Below are 9,404 nucleotides of genomic sequence, written 5' to 3'. Positions count from 1 at the left end.
TCTCCAGCTTCCAACATGTTCACATTGGCGAATATCCTCTCGAACCTTTCCATCAAATCTTCATCCATATCAACCACCGAACTGGGAACCGTCGTTACTGGGCGCTTTATGGTACCAGGCCTGACAAATGATCTGGAAATACGCGGGACTGGCTTTGGAAGAGTCCATGCTCTCTGTTTCATTTTTCTGGCTCTTCTCACGTCTGCGAATGTGGGCTTGAACCCCAGACCAAATGTATCCAAGTTTTTAGGAAGAGAAACTGGCTATGCGATACCTTGCAGAGATGCACCCAAACCTTTGCCCGGTACAAAACCATTTTTCAACATTTCAACGGCTACCATGACTGATGCAGCAGCTACCCTTGGAGTTGGCACGCTCTTCCCTTCAGGAATTTTCTTTACAGAAACCGTGTCAAAAACCTGATAAACCCATGTCCCCTTGTCGTCTTCAAACGCTATGAACGGAAAAATGGCATCACTGGGAACACACAAATTATATTCGCCATGCACAACAATTTCCTGTCTATCCCATTCAAACTTAACTATTTGATGCAAAGTGGATGGGACCGTTTTGGCAGCATGAATCCAGGGTCGACCTAACAACAGATTGTAAGAAACAGCCACATCGAGCACCTGGAATTCCATAGTAAATTCAACTGGCCCTATTGTAAGCTCGAGCACTATGTCCCCGACTGAATCTTTCCCTCCACCGTCGAATCCCCGAACGCAGATATTGTTCTTGTGAATTCTTTCATCATCCACCTTCAACTTGTTCAAAGTGGAAAGAGGGCAAATATTTGCACTGGAACCGTTGTCAACCAGTACCCGAGTAACCACGGAATCTTCACATTTCATCGTCAGATAGAGGGCTCTATTGTGCTCGGTACCCTCCACGGGCAACTCATCATCAGAAAAAGTGACTCTGTTTACCTTAAATATCTTGTTATCTATCTTTTCCAAGTGGTTTACTGAGATTTTGTCAGGAACGTGGGCTTCGTTCAAGATCTTCATCAAAGCTCGACGGTGCTCGTCTGAATGGATCAATAATGACAATAGCAAGATCTGAGCCGGTGTCTTCCTTAACTGCTCCACAATGGAATAGTCCTGCACTTTCATCTTTCTCAGAAATTCCTCTGCTTCTTCCTCGGTCACAACTTTCTTCACCAACACTGGGTTATCTTTGGAGATCTTAGTTTTTCTCAACTCTTCGGGGGCAAAGCATCTCCCCGATCGAGTCAAACCATGGGTCTCACACACTTCTTCTTTAAGCTCTTTCCCCTTGTAAGTCACTGTCACTCATTCATAATTCCATGGGACTGCCTTGCTGTTGACTATCGGTAATTGAGTTACCAGTTTGATAATGACGGGATCTGTGCGGGCGCACTTCACAATTACCACAGGCTTGTTCGTCACTCCTGGCACAACCACTTTTGCTCTTTCATGTTTTCCTGCAACGTCACTTGAGGACCCCTTCTTGACATCCACAGATGGTTCATTATTTGCCCTGTTCGACTTGATCATAGACTTCTCACTTGTTGACTTTTCAAACGGCTTGGCTTCACTAGCCCGAATCATCATGACGGTTTGTGAAGGCTTCTTAGGCTCCCCTCCCTTATGCACTATCTCAATCATACTTGTCTCATGATGGACCGGCAACGGGTTCTGGTTGATGTTGGGTGCCTCCGGGGCTTGGACCTCAATCCGATTAGTATCAATGAGCTCTTGAATAGCTAACTTCAATTTCCAGCATTTCTCTGTGTCATAACCCGGGGTCCCTAAACAATACTCACAACTCACCGAGTGGTCAAGATTTCTGGGAGGAGGATTTGGCAATTTAGCCTCGATCGGATTCAACATACCCAACTGTCTCAATCTATAGAATAGACTAGCATATGATTCTCCCAATGGAGTGAAAGTCTTCTGCTTCTGCAACCTCTCATTCTTAAAGGCTTGATTTGGCCGAAAACCTGTTCCAGAGGGTTTCTATAGGCTCTTGGGGGTGGATGGGCATTTTTTGGAGCTAGGTATGGACTTTATGGAGCTGGCGCATGCCATTGTGCGTGAGTAGGAGGTTGGGTATAGGTTTGTGCGTGATGGACGGAAAAATAGGGATCAGACAGTGGGTAGTAGTGTTGTGGTGGGCTATATGGAGTATGGGGGTAAGTTTGGTGATAGGGTCGAGGCGGGTTGTTGTAACGTGGAAGGTTCCCGGATCTGACCCAAGCTCCCGACTCAATTGTCGCAACGTCCTCTTTCTTCTTCTTCCCGAGTACACCTCCAGTACCGTTTTAAATGGCCTGGGTGGTCGCTTCGATTGCTGAATAACTCATGATCTTGTTGGATTTGAGTCCCTCCTCAACCATGCCTCCCATTTTTACAACCTCATTAAAGGACTTGCCCACTGCTGACACCAAATGACCAAAATAAGTAATCAACCATCTCACTTTCTTTCATCGGTGGGTCAACCCTCGCTGCTTGCTCTCTCCAATGGAATCCATATTCTCTGAAACTCTCACCGGGCTTCTTCTCAATCTTCGTCAATGACAGACGGTCTGGGATAATTTCAATATTATACTGAAAATGACAGGCGAAGGCTTGGGCCAAATTGTCCCATGTGTACCACCTGTTGTGATCTTGTCTGTATACCATTATAACGCCGATCCACTTAGACTTTGGATAAAATATGCCATCAGCAATCATCTCTTCCGCCTTCTCCTCTCATCTTGCTACAGAATCCTCTTAAGTGTGCTACTGGGTCACCATGCCCGTCGTATAGATCAAACTTGGGCATTTTGAACCCTGCTGGTAACTGAAAATTAGGGAACAGACATAAATCCTTATAGGCCACACTTACTTGACCTCCCAACCCCCTCATATCTCTGAATTATTGTTCTAAGCTTTTTACGTTTCTGATCATCTCCTCATTTTCGAGATTCTTGGGTGGCTTCTCGGTTTCTGCCGTGAGATCAAGATGAGGGGTGTAAGAATATGGTTCTGGAACTTTGAAGGTGGGTTCAGGGGGATAATACTGGTTGTTGTGAGTTTGGAATAGAGGTTCACTGGAAGATCGGTGTAATGTAGCAGGTGGAGGTGCCACAAAAACAGGTGTGATTGGTGGAGGAGGGTATGGGACGTGTTTGGGTGGTGGAGCTTGAGAAGTATGGGAAGTGGTGCCATAGAATTGTTGGTAGAGGGGAAAGGCTGAAGATGAGTTCACAGTGGGAGGCTCCTGAGGTTGGGCCGATGATGGGATATAAGCAGGGTTAGCGGGATAAACCGGTGGTGGATGACCCTTTGCCCAGGCCTGGTACATTTCAGCCATTTGCTGCTTTAACTTATACATCTCTTCCTTCATCGCATTAACATCCAATTCTTCCACCTCCTTTTACGGATCAACAATACTTGCCTCCAATTCTTGGTTGGCTATATTCTGCCTGTCTTTTGATCGGGTATTGTATGAGTGAGTTTCCAAAATGCCAGTCAACTAACCACCTGTCTGAACTCAATACATCAACAACATCCTTGTTAGTGGTTAGGGCTTTAACAAATTGGCAACCGCATATTTGGGGAATGAATGCACCTAAGCAATTAACCGTTTCTATCATGCATTTGATCGACTACTTGCGTCATCCCGGCTTTTCCACTTAGAACTTTCCTTCTTTTTCTCTTTCTTTTCATTCTGGCCTTTACTCTTCTTTTTTCATTTCCCTCTTGTTTTGTCATTGTTTCTTTTCTCTTATTTTCTCTCTTTTTCTTTTCCTTTCTCTTTTTTTCTCTTGTTTTTTCCTCTCTCTTTTTGTCTTCTTCCCCTTTTTTCTTTTGGTTATGGTCGAATCCTATGGAGATTGCCTACATATCATGACCCCGTATGAATTAGACCGAGCGTAGTTCTGGGAGATAAGTACGAAAGTAAATAATAAAACAATTTTTGGGATTTTCAATTTCATAAAAAGCAAATGTTTTGATTACAAAGACTCAACACTAACAGACTCCAAGAGAAACTAACAGACGCTGATGAAAAGATGACATACAGACTTCAAAAATAAACTATCATACTCCGATAGAAGAAAATGCAGACTCAACAACAAATGACAGACTCCAGCAGGAAGAAAATACAGACTCAACACAACTGATAGACTCTAACGTAAAAGGAAATACAGACTCAAATGAAAAGTCATGAATACATCAATGCTCCTGGTGCCCACAGGACATCATTCGATCTCGCCGCGGGCCTATATGCAATATCCCTTTGAAGTCGGTCCAAGTCACTCATTATCTGCTTAACGAATGTCATCACTGCCGTGAAGAAGGTAGTGCGGGTCATATCCTCACGGACTTGGCACTTCATAACGGTGTAATCGGCGATGTTTCTAATTCTCTCTCTTATGACACCTTTTTCTTGTAGCACCGCCCGATCTGCTGGGCCCTGGCTTCCAAAGTTTGCTCGACCACATGATTCTGCTCCTGAAGTTGTTGCAAATCTATTTCTAATTGTGCCAATGATGTATAACAATGTTCTCTTTCAACCTTGAAGTCTTTTGCCTGTTTGATCATTTTGTTTTCCGTGGCGTGCTTAACTAGGCGTGCTCGTTCATCTGCATTTTTAGCCAACTGTTTTCGAGCCTTGGCTAGTTCACTTTCTACTTTGTTCAAATCCAAAATTATAGTCACTCACTATCTGCCTCAAGTTAGTTATGAGTTTCTCATCTTTGGCACTTTGGGCTGGGTTTTCCGCCGCTATTTTCATTTTCTGAATCTGGGCTCGAAGGGCCTCATTTTCTATGGATAGCTTTTTCTTTTCTCCTTCGTCCGCCGCGACTTGCAAGCTATTTTCAAACTGAAGGTCCTTGACTTGTTTTTCCAATTTGCTTATGGTAGCCCTGTACTCATTTTCTTTGGCCAACCAGTCCCATTGCACATGTGCTTCGTCGGTGAACTGTTGGACATGGGGTCTCTTTGCGGGCCTTTAGGGCTCATGTTGAACTCGGGATCTTTTACCATACCAAGAAATATAACTGGGCTCCACCTCGCCTTTGGATAGATCTCGTACTTGAGTATCAGGCCCTAAGAATCTGCACTGATGCCAAATTCGACGCACTTTTTCTTCTGGGAAGGAAGCTTTTGACTCTAACTCAATGACCTGCCGACTTAAATCTTCATCGTATGGGATGGTCAGGTATCGGCCTAACTGACGTAGGACTCTGTGTGGAGCATAAGGCTGAATACTCCTAAGACCCATCAACAGCAAAAAATATGCCTCAGCCGACATATAGATTACTTCATTGATCGAGAGCCACCCGATCGACCATTCGATCTTGTTTGCAGTCAGAGATCCCAAATGAGCATGCCATGCTTCTGTACCATCCGGGAACTCATAACCCTCTACCCGCTTTTCATGTTTTTCGATGCATTCAAGGCCAGTCATACCACAATTCAAGTATCCGGGACGGTGGCAAAGGTGTTCCTCCATCCATAGTTGTAACAGCATATTGCACCCTTCAAAGAACTTCCCTCCTTCTCAACAATAGGTCAGTGCTCGGTAAATTTCCGCCAAGATCAATGGCACTATAGTCCCATTTGCCTTTTTCATCATAAAGTCAGTTATCCCTACAAGTCCCAACTCTATGTTCCCGTCTTTTCTAGGGAAAACCAAAATACCCAGGAACGGCGCTATGAAAGCTAATCCTCTCCGAGATTCCCACTTGTTTTGGTTTCCCGCGTGAGTATGACTGGTATCTGGCGTTTCGAAGCCATGGGGATTCCCGTAACGTCGATACAGAAACTAGAAGGTACAGAATCCTTTAGCAAATTTCCGTCTCGGATGTCACGACTGATGCTTAACAAGTTCAGAAATTTATGAGGGGTTACTGTTCTCGGTTCCACTGGGTATTGACTTCTAAGATTCCTTTCGAAACCGGCATAGCCTGCTATCTCTTCCAATGTAGGAGTTAACTCGAAATCAGCAAAGTGAAATACATTATGCGTTGGGTCCCAGAATGGTATCAAGGCCTCAATCACGTCTTTTCTTGGCTTAACCTTCAAGAGCTCGATAAGACCACCCAATGTTTTTGTCACAGCCTTTCTGCTATCTTCCCCCAAATCATGCCACCACATATGTAGCTCCAAAGAGATCTCTTCACGGACTGAGAAAGGTCCATTTTGAATTGTGCTCATCCTGCACATTTATTAAGGTGATTTTAATTAAAAGGAAACTATGACTCGTTTTGACTCAAGAAAAGTGACCATCTTTTTTCCCAAAATTTTCACACAAATATACGGCTTTGCCAATACGGCCTTTCAGCACTTCGAAAATGAAGATTTTAAGGCTGTGTCGGCTAACCAGCCAAAACCTTTAAAAGTGACTAAAAGTGGTTGTTCTTGCAAAAATAGCCTTCCGGCGCCCTTTTAGGGACATTTGGCTATTTCTGACAAGAATGGCATCACCCTAAAAAATTTTGTTCTTTTGTGTTATTTTTGCAAAAAGGAAGTTGGACCCGATGGGGGTTGCCTACGTATCTCACACCCTGTGAGAATCAAATTGGCGTAGTATGGGGGAAAAAATTTAAGAAAATAAACCCAACTTCTTTTTCTTTTCCCAAAAACACAAAGATATTTTTTTCTATTTTTCTTTAAAATCCACAAAATTCCCCTCTTTTTCCAAAATTTTGGCAGAGTTTCAGTATACTTTAGGGACATTGGTTTTCGCCGCAGGTAATTACCTCACACTGCTATTTTCTTTTCCAAATTCTCTCCCTTTTATTCAAAAGCCGGTCAGCATGCAAATCCGAAGCAAATAAATGCACAAGTAGCAAGTAACATGCATCAGGATGGTCTTTTTATTTCGGGTGCACCTGTCCTAGACAGACCCAACCCTGTGTTGAGTCAACAAAGTCAAAATGCACATGATGCAAATAAACGTTCCTACTAGGGATCCGGCATGATGTATTGTTATACTAGGTTTAAAAACCTAGGTTTATTTGTTCTAGACTTGGCTTACCCGAGCAGACAGCTCGAACCGAGGGGGGGCAGCGTGCTGGGAATATAGAAGCTTCACCGGCTTTGCAACTTGTCCGAACCTCATTCTAAATTTGGAATATGACTCTAACAGAAAAGAAGTCACACGAAGTTCACACTTCTTCATGATTTAGAAGACTCAGAGAGAAGAGGGATTTCACAATAGTTTATATACAGTTCACGGAATATCAAAGCGGTAAAAGCAATCAATTAGCACATTAGGCCCAAATCATGTAACAAAAATCAGATAATGGATAAACCCACCTATAACAATTATTCTAAGCTCGAATTCTTGAACTCTAGAGATTCTGGGTTCGATCCCCAGTAGAGTCGCCAGAGCTGTCACACCTCCTTTTTTACACTACACCCCTGAGGAGAGAGTATATAAGGGAGTTTTTTCCACTTTAAGTGACAATCGAAACGGAATTTGTTGTTAAAAGATTCAGAGTCGCCACTTGGAAGATTTATGGTGTCCCAAGTCACCGATTGAATCTCGAATCGAGGAAAAGATTGACTCTGTATTACAGTCTGCGAACCAGAAATCCGAGTAAGGAATTCTGTTAATCCGGGAGAAGGTGTTAGGCATTCCCGAGTTCCGTGGTTCTAGCACGGTCGCTCAACTATTATTTTTTGGCTCAATTATCTGATTTTAAAAACACTTTTAGACCTATGTGCATTTTAGCTTTAAACCGCTTTTAATTATTTTTAAAGAAGATTTGAACGTAGTTTAAAACACGTCTTTAGATCGCGCCACATGAAATGCGCCCGCAATCCTAAACATATATTATTCAACGTTTTAAGATTTAGATTTGGGTCACATGAAATGCACACCCGAGTTTAGGAAGGTAATATTATTAAAATAACGCACCTAAAGCAACTACACGTTTTTAACTTTTCGAGGGCCATGGAAAATTTGCTAAATGGCGCGCCTCGAATTCTAAGGATTAAACAAAATTAATTAAAACAAGGGCCATGCAATTGTCATTTTGTTTGGCACGGCGCACCTCAATTCTAATCTAAAGGAAAAGAACTCAAATTATATTTGAAGGGCCGTGAACTATTTATGTTATCTAGTATGGCTTACCCCCACTACTTAATTAAGGAAAAAACTTAAAGGATTCTAATTATTTTTATCTAAGGACTTTACCCTATGTGACGACCTAAAGCAGCGTATTAGAAATCCACAAGCCTAGAGAAAATTCTTTCAAACAAAGCAACTGGGAAGACTCCTTTGCAAAGTCGTTAAGCTTTGGGCTCAAATGAGCCTCATTCATGGTGAGGAAGAGAGTTTAAATCGGATTGTCCCTCATCTGGGCATGCTCTAGGCCCAATCTCACACTCCCAATTTCGTTGATCAAAAAATGCTAACTAATTGAAACCGGCATGAACATGAGTCAAATTAAATAAGCGCTTCTGAAATGTGTCTTAAAGAGATTTAATTTCTGATAACACCTTTCCTGCATTTTTGAACCAATTTGCCATGAAAACGCAACAGTCATATTTAGGATAATCATTTGCCAAAAAGGGCGACCCCAAGTGATCATTATTATCTAAAAAACACACTGAACTGAAAAGAGTTTGTTAGTCAATTAACAAGCTAAATCATCAACCTATTACATGAAATCCAGATCCTATTGTGATGCTGCCAATGCCAATGGAAAACTCGCACAGTTAAACAAACTTTGTGACTTGTTGAACCATAAATTCATTGTTTGAGTCATGGTCCTTCAAGAACACAAAAGCTTTACTTGAATGCTAAAAAAATAGTGGAATAAAAACTGTGATGCAAGACTCAGACTCTAACAGAGAGACTAAACCAAACCTAAAATTAATTTAAACTAGATCTAAAGGTAAAATGAAGGAACAAATATAAAGCTCTGTTGTAGAAAAGCAAAGATGCACCAGATCAAACTCAGAAACCATGGAATTGAACCCTCAACCCAACTTGCATACGAGATCCATATTACAACAGACTTAAAACTTATCGAATACATATTTAAGAGTCCAAAACATCCTGAATTAGCCATATTCAAACAGTTTCAAATCCAAATCTTAAAACAAAGGTGAGCAACACAAAATGACTACATTTGAGAGGCCTCATCCAAATTACCAACCAGCATACAATGTACTGAATCTCAGTTTTATATTCAAGGGTGGAAAGACAGGAATCAAAAGTAAGCAAAAAAAAAGAAGCTAAACTATGAACAAAACTTAGTGTTAAGCTAAAAACAACTTCTATTTCTATTTCAACTCCAACTTGAGCATCAATTCTACAAGTTTAAGAACTAGTACCTGGAATGCAAAATGAAAGAGGGGTAAGAGGATCAGCAGTAAGCAATAGCAAGAACAGGGTCAGCAGTAGAGACAACCAAGAATAACCAGATTCAAGCC

This window comes from Nicotiana sylvestris, chromosome 7, assembly GCF_000393655.2.
Source record: "Nicotiana sylvestris chromosome 7, ASM39365v2, whole genome shotgun sequence".
Taxonomy (NCBI): Eukaryota; Viridiplantae; Streptophyta; class Magnoliopsida; order Solanales; family Solanaceae; genus Nicotiana; species Nicotiana sylvestris.
This window is presented reverse-complemented; position numbering follows the sequence as displayed.